Here is a 12,543-nt window from a genome sequence, read left to right on the forward strand (position 1 = left end):
TCAGATGAGGCTCATACTGTATTGAATGAAATAGTTAACAAGTACAAGAGTGGAAAATGTATGGTTTGGAGTTAATCACAAAAACGTTAATGTGACAAAGTCCCTGCCAAGGGCCAGAAATTCCTTAGAATGCCTCTTCAGTTGGGAATGTGGAAAGTCCTTTAATGCTCCCCAAGGCCTTTTCATCTCTTTTCAAATTTCTAATTTTTCCTTCCTGAGAGTTTGCATCTGTATCCATCTTGAAAATGCCACGTATCATATCCGAGCACCCATTCTTCCCCACATCCCTTATTTCTTCAAGTTTCCCTCTATTCTGTCCATTGAATTAAGAATTTTTTTGTTACTGATCTACACATAATACCCCAAAATGTCAAAGTGAAATTTTTTGTTTTTCGAAATTTTTTACAAATTGATTAAAAATTAAAAGCTGAAATGTCTTGAGTCAATAAGTATTTAACCCCTTTGCGTTGACACCACAAATTGAGATCAGGTGCATTCAATTCCGTTTGATCAACCTTGAGATGTCTCTACAACTTGACTGAAGTCCACCTGTAGCCAATTCAATTGCTTTTGGCGGATGTTTGCCAAAAGATCTCGCGAGATCTTGGAGACGGCGGCAGGGATTTTCGAAGCTCCACACGGTCTCCACGTTTTTCGAAGTTAAGTCTGTTCACAATTGTATTTTGTCGAAACTGTATTTATCTTTCGGTGTGTGAAGTTATTGTGTGCAACTTTGGTTGTTTCTCGGTGTTTATCTTGCATAAATTGATCGTCTGTTTGCCGTGTCGCGAGCAAGGCCTTGTACAGTGTGCACTGTACAACCTTGAGGCTTTGTTTTTCTCTCAGCGGTCCGTCTTTTGTGATCCAATAACTTTCGTTCTCTGTATTCCCAGGCTTTTCACCCATAGCCTACTTCCTTGTGTAAATCTCAACTCAAAAAAACAAACAAAAAAAAAAAAAACATTTCCTTCTCTGTTCTCATTCGTTTATTCATTCGTATTCGTTCGTTCGTTCTTCGACCACGTGTTTCTCCCCCATTTCCCCAGATAGTTTTCACTCATTAACCTTCAATGTTTACACTTTCCCCTCAAGTTATGTATTCCGTCATATTTTATAACACCTTTTTCTTCTTCTTCTTTAAAAGGCTGCTTTCGACTTGCTCACCAAATCAATTCATCCCAAAAAAAATATCCATCTCCTATAGTGCCTTTTTTCTACATTCCCTAAACTCTCCTGCACTCCATCCTCCATCCAGCGTCCTTAAACGTATTTTTAACTCGAAGGTCACAAGAAACTCATTTTGCAATAAATGTTCGTTTCCCATAAATCGTACACTTTCAAAAATCCAATCTCACCCCTCCCCTCCAAATCTTCCCCATAACCCCTCCCCTCCAAATCTTCCCCATCACCCCTCCCCTCCAAATCTTCCCCATCACCCATCCCTTTCAAATCTCCCCCCTTGCCCCCTCCCTCCTAAACTACCCCCTCACCCCTCCCCGCCAAGACGCCCCCTCGCCCCTCCCCTCCTAGACTCCTGCCTCACCCCTCCCCTCCAAATCTCCCCCATATCCCATCCCTTTCAAATCCCTCCCCTTGTCCCTTCCCTCCCAAACTCCCCCCTCACCCCTCCCCTTCAAATCTCCCCACCCTCATTGCTTCTCAATTTCCCCCCGCTCACTCCCCCTCCTCAAAGCGTCCTCCCCGCTTCTTCCCCCTTCAAACTCTCACCTCCATCTCCCCCAACCTTCTGCCTCGCTCTTCCCCCTCCTCAAATAACACCTCATTGTGGCTCACCCAATCACCATCAAACCTTTTGTCCGCCCCATCCTTCCCTTTCTCCAAGCTATTCTGAAATCTCTGACACACCTTCAACAGCTCTCCCTACCTCTTCCACCTCTTCCACATCTTACCCTACCCCTCCTCCCCCCTGTTCTGTATCTGATGCTCCCCCTTCCTCTTCATTAACGGTATGGACCTCAAACATCCGGGGCCTTCGTTCAAACTTAACTGATCTCTCCATACAGGTTGCTTCTGTCAAACCAGACGTGATCTGCTTAACAGAAACTTTCCTCCTTTATGATGTCTCTGATTCCATAGTATCTCTCCCGGGCTACTCCCTCCTCCGGTATGATAGACCTGAGCCTCATCCTGGAGGCGGGGTTGCTATCTTTATCAAAAACTCTCTTCCTCACTCGCCCTGCACTGCACTCTCTCCACCTCACCCCCAGGAATACCTCTGGCTACGGCTTCCCCTTCGCTCCCACCTCTTGTTCATATGTGTGTTGTACCGTCCACCAAACAGTGATGACTCCATCTACATCTCGCTGTCTGATGATATGGACCAACTTCTATCTACTCATCCCAACTCTCTCTTCCTCATATGTGGTGATTTCAACTGTCATCATGCCAGTTGGCTGGGTGTGGGTACCTCTCTCACCAGCCATGGCTCCTCAGCAAAGGACTTCTGCGACTCACTGGGACTGACACAATCTGTCAATTTCCCGACCCGGATCTCAGTCAACGGAACATCTTCTCTTCTGGACTTGGTTATGACTAACTTCCCTGAAAATGTCTGCTGCTCTTCTTCTGCTCCGATCGGATCATCTGATCATGTCCTTGTTAAAGTGGACATCTCTCTGACCATCCTCAGGGAGCCTGCTCAGCGTCGACGAGTCTGGCATTTCACTCAGGCCAACTGGCACGGTCTTCAAGCAGCCATCAATCATCTGGACTGGTCTCCCATCTCTACCACCTCTGACATCAACTCATCCTGGGAATTCTTCCAAAGTAAATTGCTCTCTCTCATGCACAGATTTATCCCATCTCGTCTTCAGTTGTCATACCCTTCCTCCCGTCCATGGTACACGGAATCTTGTGGTGAGGCTGTTGCCCAGAAACAACTTGCCTTCGTCTCCTGGAAAGCAAATCCAACGGAAGGAAATCTCATTTCCTTTCACAAAGCCCGAAACAAGTGTGTGTCCACCCTCAGGAGAGCCAGGAAACAATATCTCTCCGTTCTCAAGACCGAACTCTCTTATCTGTCTCCCTCTTCCAAATCCTGGTGGCGTCTGGTCAAATCCGTTTCTGGTGTTTGTTCCCCCTCCATCCCCTCCCTTACCTCAAACGGCTACACAGCTGACTCCGCACGTGAAAAAGCTGAATGCCTCAACTCTGTGTTTGCCTCTAAATCTTGTGTCCCAAACCCATCCCTCTCTGTACCCACCATACCCAGTCGTACCCTGCTGCTCCTGGACTCCGTGTCCTTTCCTCCTGACAAGGTGGAAAAGTTTCTGTCAACCCTCGACTCTGATTCTGCAACTGGACCCGACGGCATCAGCCCACGGGTCCTAAAATCCTGCTCTGCTGCTCTATCTCACCCTCTCTCTGTTCTCTTCACCCTCTCTTTTGCTCAAGGTCAACTGCCATCTGCTTGGAAATCAGCCAACATCACCGCTTTGCACAAAAAAGGTGCAAAAACAGATCCTAGCAACTACAGACCAATCAGCCTTCTCCCAATTATCAGCAAAGTCATGGAATCCATCATTGCTTCTGATATGAAATCTTTCCTCTTCTCCAATGGCTTGATCTCTGATCATCAATTTGGTTTCAGACCAGGTCACTCTACTCTGGACATGCTGCTTCTGCTGTCTCAACAATGGATGGAGGTCCTCAATGCCAAACAGGAAATTAGAGCTGTCTCCCTCGACATATCACGTGCCTTCGACACGGTCTGGCACCCCGCTCTGCTCACCAAACTCTCCTCCTTTGGTATCCATGGAAATCTCCACGCATGGCTGGCGGACTTCCTCTCTAGTCGTCGTCAACGTGTGGCCCTGAATGGGTTTCTCTCATCTCCTCTTCCTGTTCAGGCTGGAGTTCCCCAAGGCAGTGTTCTGGGCCCCGTGCTTTTTCTGGTCTTCATCAATGATCTCTCTGACTCTCTCGAAAATCCTCTCTATCTCTTTGCTGATGACTCCACTCTCTGCCGCTCCATTCCTCTTCCCTCAGATCGGCAGTCTGCTGCCTCCTCACTCTCTGAAGACCTGGACAAAATCACAGACTGGTCAAACAAGTGGAACATGTCTTTCAATCCTGACAAATCTCACACTCTTACTATGTCTCTCCGAAAAGATCGACTGGACAACCCTCCCATCTACTTTCTCAACAATCCTCTCCAAGAAGTTCTGTCGCTCAAGATTTTGGGTCTCACTATCTGCCATGATCTTTCTTGGGAAAACCACATTTCCAAGCTGGCCTCCAAAGCCAGTCGCCGACTGGGCATCCTCCGTCGTGCGAAGTCCTTCCTCGGCACACCTGAGCTCCTCACCACATACAAGGCTTTCATCCGCAGCTCAATGGAATACTGTTCTCCCCTATGGGCCGGTGCTCCTGCCTCACACCTAGCTCGGCTTCACGCTGTTGAAACCAAAGCTTTCAGAATTATTGGAATCTCCCGCGATGAAGCTATCTCTGAGGGCCTTTCACTCACTCACCGCAGGCAGGTAGGTGGTCTTTCTGTCTTCTACCGACTCCTCTCCGGCCTTGCACCCCCAGCTCTCTCTGTGCTCTGTCCCCCAAATATTCCTACAGGTCGCACAAGATCTGCCAGCAACCCTCTGATGGTTAAACTGCCGAAATCTCGGCTCTCCGCTCACCTTCACTCTTTCATTCCTCTTTTCTCCCGCCTCTGGAACAAACTCCCTCACTCCCTTCAATCCCACTCCTCCCTCCAGGTCTTTAAAACAGCTGTTCACCACCATCTCTTATCTTCCCCCATCCAAAACCTTGATCTTTTCTACCCCCGCTAATTCACCCCAGATCCACCTTGTTTGAAATTCCAACTTCTTTCCTGGAAGTCCTGGCAGTGTCCATATGTTTTATACCTCTCCCACTGCCCCCCTTCCCACGCCCCCCCCCCCCCCCCCAAAGCCCTCGCCCTCTCTCAGATCTCTCGATGTCTCCATGTCTCTCGGTCCCTGCTCTCAAATGTTGTGTTTGTGTCCTTCCCCCTCTCTCCCCATCTTGTCTACCGCTCCCTATGTTATATGTTTTATGTGTCAGTTTGTCTTTCTGTGTGATTAATGTTCGCTCTTTCACGAGCCTCGATCTTGTATACAAAAAAAAAAAAAAAAAAAAAAAAAAAAATTTGATTGGACTTGATTTAGAAAGAGTGCAAAGTAAACCTTTCTAGAGAATGTCCCACAGTTGACAGTGCATGTCAGAAACGAAACTCTACCCTGAACTCCAAGGAACTGTCCCTTAGAACTCTAAGATAGAATTGTCAGGAGGCATATATCTGGGAAAGGGTATAAAACAATTTCTAGAGTGTTGAAAGTTCCTAAGAGCACAGTCAGCTCCATCATTTGGAATTTGAAAGAATATGGAACACTGCCACACTTCCTAGAGCTGGCCGTCCAACCAAACTGAGCAACCGGGCAAGACGGAGGTGACCAATAACCCAATGACCACTCTGACAGAACTAGAGAGCTCCTTGGCTGAGATGGGAGTACGTGCGGGAAGGCCAGCAGTCTCTAAAGCATTTCACAAATCTAGGTTTTATGGGAGAGTGGCCATACAGAAGCCACACCTGAGAAAAAGGCAAATGACAGCATGCCTGGAGCTTTCAAAAAGGCACATGAAAAACTCTGAGAGCATGATGCAAAACATTATGTGGTCTCATGAGACAAAAATTGAACTCCTTGGCCTGAATGCAGAGCAATGCGTCTGGCAGAAACTCAGTGGAGCTCATCACCCCTCTAACACGTCATCCCTACTGTGAAGCATGGTGTTGGCGGCATCATGTTACGGGGATTATTTTCAGCAGCAGTGACTGGGAGACTTGTAAGGATAGAGGGAACAATGAATAGAGCCAAATACAAGCAAATCCTTGAGGAGAACCTGCTTTAGAGTGAAAAAGAGCTTAGATTGCGGCGAAGATTTACATTCCAACAGGACAATGACCACAAGCATACAGCCAAAGCAACACTGGAATGGCTTCAGAACAAGAACTTGAAAGTCCTTGAGTGGCCCAGCTAAAGCCTAGTGTTGAATCCCATTGAGAATCTGTGGAAAGACTTGAAGATTGCTGTTCACCAACGCTCCCCATCCAACTTGACAGAGCTTGAGCAAATCTGCAAGGAAGAATGTGAGAAACTCCCCAAATCCAGATGTGCAAAGCTGACACAGACATAATACCCAAGAAGACACGAATCTGTAATCGCTGCCAAACGACGAGTGAAGTATTGATTATGAAGTATTGACTATGAAGTCTTGAAGTATTGTCTCAGGGGGTTGAATACTTGTCTAAATTAGATATTTCTGTGTTTCATTTTTTATTATTTAGTAAAAATGTCAAAAAAAATCCACTTTCACATGATGGGGTATTATGTATAGATCAGTGACAAAAAAATCCATTTAAACTATGTTAAATTCAGGCTGTAACACAACAAAAATGTGAAAAAGTCAAGGGGTGTGAATGCTCTCCTCTATGACATAACCTGGATGATGAAAGTCCTGAGCTGTAAAGTGGTTGCAGAAGTTAATTTATCGTAATTTTACAATGCCGTTTGATATATTCTGGCTCACGTAAAGTGACTCACGTTGTCATGTTGCAGAAGCATTTCTGCTGCACACTATTGGGGCTGGTTCTCCTATAATATGTACCCAAATGCTCCATCGTTTGCATATGTATGACATCCTAAGTTTATGGATGCTTCTCTGGGCATTAGGTCCACATATAGCCATATAATATGCATTATAATGAATGAAACAATGTCCTCGTTTTTACCTTTCATATGTGCTAATATAAGTAAAAGCCAATAGGTAACACGTGTTGTAAAATCAGCCGAGCATTTTACACTAAATGACCAAAAGTATGCGGACACCCCTTCTAATTAGTGGATTCGGCTGTTTCAGCCACACCCGTTGCTAACAGATATATATATAATCAGGCACACAGTCATGCAATCTCCATAGACAAACATTGGCAGTGGAATGGGCCGTATTGAAGAGCTCAGTGACTTTCAACGTGGCACCGTCATAGGATGCCACCTTTCCAACAAGACAGTTCGTCAAATTTCTGCTCTGCTAGAGCTGCCCCGGTCAACTGTAAGTGCTGTTATTGTGAAGTGGAAACGTCTAGGAGCAACAACAGCTCAGCCACGAAGTGGTAAGCCACGCAAGCTCACAGAACAGCACCGCCGAGTGATGAAGCGCATAGCGCGTAAATATCGTCTGTTCTCAGTTGCAACACTCACTGCCGTGTTCCAAACTGCCTCTGGAAGCAACGGCAGCACATCAACACTATCTCTTTATCCTCTCTATCTCTTTGCTGATGACTCCACTCTCTGTCGCTCCATTCCTCATCCCTCAGATCGGCAATCTGCAGCCTCCTCACTCTCTGCAGACCTGGAAAAAAATCACAGACTGGTCAAACAAGTGGAACATGTCTTTCAATCCTGACAAATCTCACACTCTCACTATGTCTCATTGAAAAGACTGTCTGGACAACCCTCCCATCTACTTTCTCAACAATACTCTTCAAGAAGTTCTGTCACTCAAGCTTTTGGGTCTCACTATCTGCCATGATCTTTCCTGGGAAAACCATACTTCCAAGCTGGCCTCCAAAGCCAGTCGCCGACTGGGCATCCTCCATCATGCGAAGTCTTTCCTTGGTACACCTGAGCTCCTCACCACATACAAGGCTTTTATCCGCAGCTCAATGGAATACTGCTCTCCCCTCTGGGCCGGTGCTCCTGCCTCATACCTAGCTAGGCTTCACGCTGTTGAAACGTCAAGGGGTTACTCCAATGCTGTTTGCTTTCCAGGCACCAGGAATAGCACTTTGAGAATCATTGGAATCTCCCACGATGAAGTTAACTCCGAGGGCCTTTCACTCACTCACCGCAGACAGGTAGGTGGTCTTTCTGTCTTCTACCAACTCCTAACCGGCCTAGGTCCCCCAGCTCTATCTGTGCTCTGTCCTCCAAATATTCCTACAGGTCGCATAAGATCTGCCAGCAACCCTCTTCTGGTGAAATTGCCAAAATCAAGACTCCCTGCTCACCTTCACGCTTTCATTCCTCTTTACTCCCACCTCTGGAACAAACTCTCTCACTCTCTTCAATCCCACTCCTCCATCCAGGTCTTTAAAACAGCTGTTCACCACCATCTATTATGTTCCCCCATCCAAAACCTTGATCTTTTCTACCCCCGTTAATTCACCCCAGATCCACTTTTTTTGAAATACCGACTTCTTTCTTTCCTGGAAGTTCTAGCAGTGTCCATGTGTTTTATACGTCAATCCCCCTCTCCCCCCCCCCCCCCCCCACTTCCCATGCATCCCCCCCCAAGCCCTCTCCCTCCCACAGATCTCCCGATGTCCCTGTTCTCTGCTGTTGTACTTGTGTGTTTCCCTCTCTCTCCCCATCTGGTCTCCCACTTCATTTATTGTATGTTTTGTATGTCAGTTTCTTTTTTTGTGATTAATGTTAGCTCTTACACGAGCCTCGATCTTGTATACAAAAAAAACAAAAACTGTTCGTCAGGAGCTTCGTGAAATGGGTTTCCATGGCCGAGCAACCACACACAAGCCTAAGATCACCATGCGCAATGTCAAGCATCAGCTGGAATGGTGTAAAGCTTGCTGCCTTTGGATTCTGGAGTAGTGGAAACGCGTTCTCTGGAGTAATGAATCGCGCTTCACAATCTGGCAGTCCGACGGACGAATCAGGGTTTGGCGGATGCCAGGAGAATGCTACCTGCCTGAATGCATAGTACCAACTGTAAAGTTTGGTGGAGGAGGAATAATGGTCTGGGGCTGTTTTTCATGGTTCGGGCTTGGCCCCTTAGTTCCATTGAAGGGAAATTTTAACACTACAGCACATTCTAGATGATTGTGTGCTTCCAACTTTGTGGCAGCAGTTTGGAGAAGGCCCTTTCCTGTTTCAGCATGACAATGCCCGAGTATACAAAGTGAACTCCATACAGAAATGGTTTTATGAGATCGGTGTGGAAGAACTTGACTGGCCTGCACAGAGCCCTGATCTCAAACCCGATCGAACACCTTTGGGATTAATTGGAACGCCGACTGCGAGCCAGGCCTAATCGCCCAACATCAGTGCCTGACCTCACTAATGCTCTTGTGGCTGAATGGAAGCAAATCCCGCAGCAATGTTCCAACATCTTGTGGAAAGCCTTCCCTGAAGAGTGGAGGCTGTTATAGCAGCATAGGGGGGGACCAACTCCATATTAATGCCCATGATTTTTGAATGAGATGTTCGATGTTCGGGTGTCCACATACTTTTGGTCATGTAGTGCATGTTAGTGTCCAGTACAATGAGTGATTAGCATAGCTAAACATCCATTCAAATAGGGTGGGGAGGATGCTCTATCCCTACCACAACCCCTCTCCTTCCCATCTACCTCCCCTGTCCCCCAAATGAGCACATCCTAACTTTTTTCATTTGAAATTTGCCGACATACCTGTCAAGAAGAGATCCGATGTCCAGGATATTTAACATTTATAACCATGACCAACGTGGCTATATCAGGTTGGTGGTGGCAGGGGTGGTTATACGTATAACGGTGGTATTGCAGGGGCTGGAGGGCATCTTGTGCCATCTTTCCTGTCAGGAGCATCTTGACGAAACACTTTATTCTGATCAGAACAAAACTACTGTATGTGGCTGTGAAGAATCCACACATATATACTGTACAAACAAACATGGAAACCAGACAAGTGATGAGGGAAATAATATTCTTGCTCGGTGGTTTGTAAGAAGGGTCAAGTCTTCTGAAAATGCACTGCTCTCCATTAAAACTCAAGTTGCAACGGAGCACATTGAAATGCTCATTAGAAGGTTTTATGCTGCATGATGAGGTGAACAGGTACACATACATGGATGGACACAGTGTGTCTTCTGCACCCACTGATGCTAAGCTATAAGCTTGTCATCAATTCGACGCTCCAAAGGATATTTGTCCGTGAGAGGTGTCCAAGAATGCATGTTTCCCAATTGTGCTGTTCATCTTTGAATAGTGCTTTAAATGCGTTTTTTTACCAATTGCGCTGCTCATCTTTGAATAGCGCTTTAAATGTGTTTTTTCCCCAATTGCACTGTTCATCTTTGAATAGCGCTTTAAATGCGTTTTTTCCCAATTGCACTGTTCATCTTTGAATAACGCTTTAAATGTGTGTTTCACAATTGCGCTGTTCATCTTTGAATAGCACTTTAAATGCCCTTTTCCCCAATTGTGCTGTTCATCTTTGAATAGCGCTTTAAATGCGTTTTTCCCAATTGCGCTGCTCATCTTTGAATAGCGCTTTAAATGTGTGTTTCACAATTGCGCTGTTCATCTTTGAATAGCACTTTAAATGCCTTTTTTCCCAATTGCGCTGTCATCTTTGAATAGCGCTTTAAATATGTTTCCCAATTGCGCTGCTCATCTTTGAATAGCGCTTTAAATGCGTGTTTACCAATTGCGCTGTTCATCTTTTAATAGCGCTTTAAATGCGTTTTTCCCAATTGTGCTGTTCATCTTTGAATAGTGCTTTAAATGCGTTTTTTCCCCAATTGCACTGTTCATATTTAAATAGCGCTTTAAATTTGTGTTTCACAATTGCAGTGTTCATCTTTGAATAGCGCTTTAAATGTGTTTTTTCCCAATTGCGCTGTTCATCTTTGAATAGCACTTTAAATGCGTTTTTTCCCAATTGCGCTGTTCATCTTTGAATAGCGCTTTAAATGTGTGTTTCACAATTGCGCTGTTCATCTTTGAATAGCACTTTAAATGCCTTTTTTCCCAATTGTGCTGTTCATCTTTGAATAGCGCTTTAAATGCGTTTTTCCCAATTGCGCTGTCATCTTTGAATAGCGCTTTAAATATGTTTCCCAATTGCGCTGCTCATCTTTGAATAGCGCTTTAAATGCGTGTTTACCAATTGCGCTGTTCATCTTTTAATAGCACCTTAAATGCGTTTTTCCCAATTGTGCTGTTCATCTTTGAATAGTGCTTTAAATGCGTTTTTTCCCAATTGCACTGTTCATCTTTAAATAGCGCTTTAAATTTGTGTTTCACAATTGCAGTGTTCATCTTTGAATAGCGCTTAAAATGTGTTTTTTCCCAATTGCGCTGTTCATCTTTGAATGGCACTTTAAATGCGTTTTTTCCCAATTGCGCTGTTCATCTTTGAATAGCGCTTTAAATGCGTTTTTCCCAATTGCGCTGTTCATCTTTGAATAGCGCTTTAAATGTGTTTCACAATTACGCTGTTCATCTTTAAATAGCACTTTAAATGCGTTTTTTCCCCAATTGTGCTGTTCATCTTTGAATAGCGCTTTAAATGCGTGTTTCCCAATTGCGCAGTTCATCTTTTAATAGCGCTTTAAATGCGTGTTTCCCAATCAGCCTGTTACCAGATTTTGTTGCAGGTTGTGACCACAATGCGGTTATCCGTGTTACAGATATGAGAGAAAATTCCAGTAAAGATATGATAAACAATTTAACCAAGACTGACGACTCATCATACCAGGGTATGTTTCAATAAAGTATGATTCTGCATCACGTGATCGGAATAGTTCAGTATTGCTATGCGTCGATTAATATGCCTACTCCCTCTTTAAAATAATCCGGTATCATTCCATATATGACTTCACCGCATTGTGCTTACTCTGTGACATTATATCCACCAACATAGATGTTAATATAACTAGAATGGCAATCACTAGAGCACAATACTCCACCAGGTTGAACAATTTACGTTCTGTATCCCACTGATAGGCCGGATCCAGATCTTCAACAAAATCAAATCAATTTGTCGTTGTCACACACCCAACCTGTCTGCCAAGTTTTATCCGAATCCGTCTATCACTTTTTGACATATCGTGCTGTATACTGTATATAGTTGTTGGCCCTATCTCTCAATGGTGAAGAATCACTTTAAAAAAATTAAAAACTTCTCGTATCCGGGACCCAGTTCGGATTTTTACCAAAATCGAATTGATTCATCCTTGCCACATACCCAACCTATCCACCAAGATTCATCGGAATCCATCCACACCTTTTTGAGATATCCTGCTCACAGGTAGACACCTAGGCCACTGTGTAGCGGGTCGCTGATCAAATTTCCTGCTGAGAGAATAACTTGGCTATCACAATTTATACTGAGTTTTTGAAATCACAAATGAGCAACTACTTCTGATTTCAACGAGTAGGTTTTATGAAACACGCAGAAGCTCAACACCCACATTTATGTCTACTTGAAAGGGATAGTATGAGTTTCAATGACAGGAGGACTAAAACGCAGGAGGAGGCCATGAAACCCATCGAGCCTGTAATATGGTTGCCAACCTATGGTTGTTTGTCCGTGTTCTATACTTTTTAAATATGAGCATCAAACAAGGAAGCAGCTTGTTTTTAAGTCTTTGGTATGAGTCGACCGGAGTTCAAACAGCCAACCTCCCAGACCTACAGTGGATGCTGTAACCATCACATCACCATGTCTGCCAAAGGCCCAGTGTATGTGTATGTTAAATGAGATCA

At 44.8% G+C, this 12,543-nt stretch overlaps 1 protein-coding gene across 1 annotated transcript in view; it reads left to right on the plus strand.

Annotated features, from left to right (window-relative positions):
- Positions 1-12,543, plus strand: part of LOC137429801 (ammonium transporter Rh type B) — a 102,660-nt gene that overhangs the window by 80,532 nt on the left and 9,585 nt on the right. The gene's annotated exons all lie outside the window — the stretch shown is intronic.

Source organism: Myxine glutinosa, chromosome 6 (genome assembly GCF_964187855.1).
Source record: "Myxine glutinosa chromosome 6, kmMyxGlut1.1, whole genome shotgun sequence".
In the NCBI taxonomy this organism is placed as follows: domain Eukaryota; kingdom Metazoa; phylum Chordata; class Myxini; order Myxiniformes; family Myxinidae; genus Myxine; species Myxine glutinosa.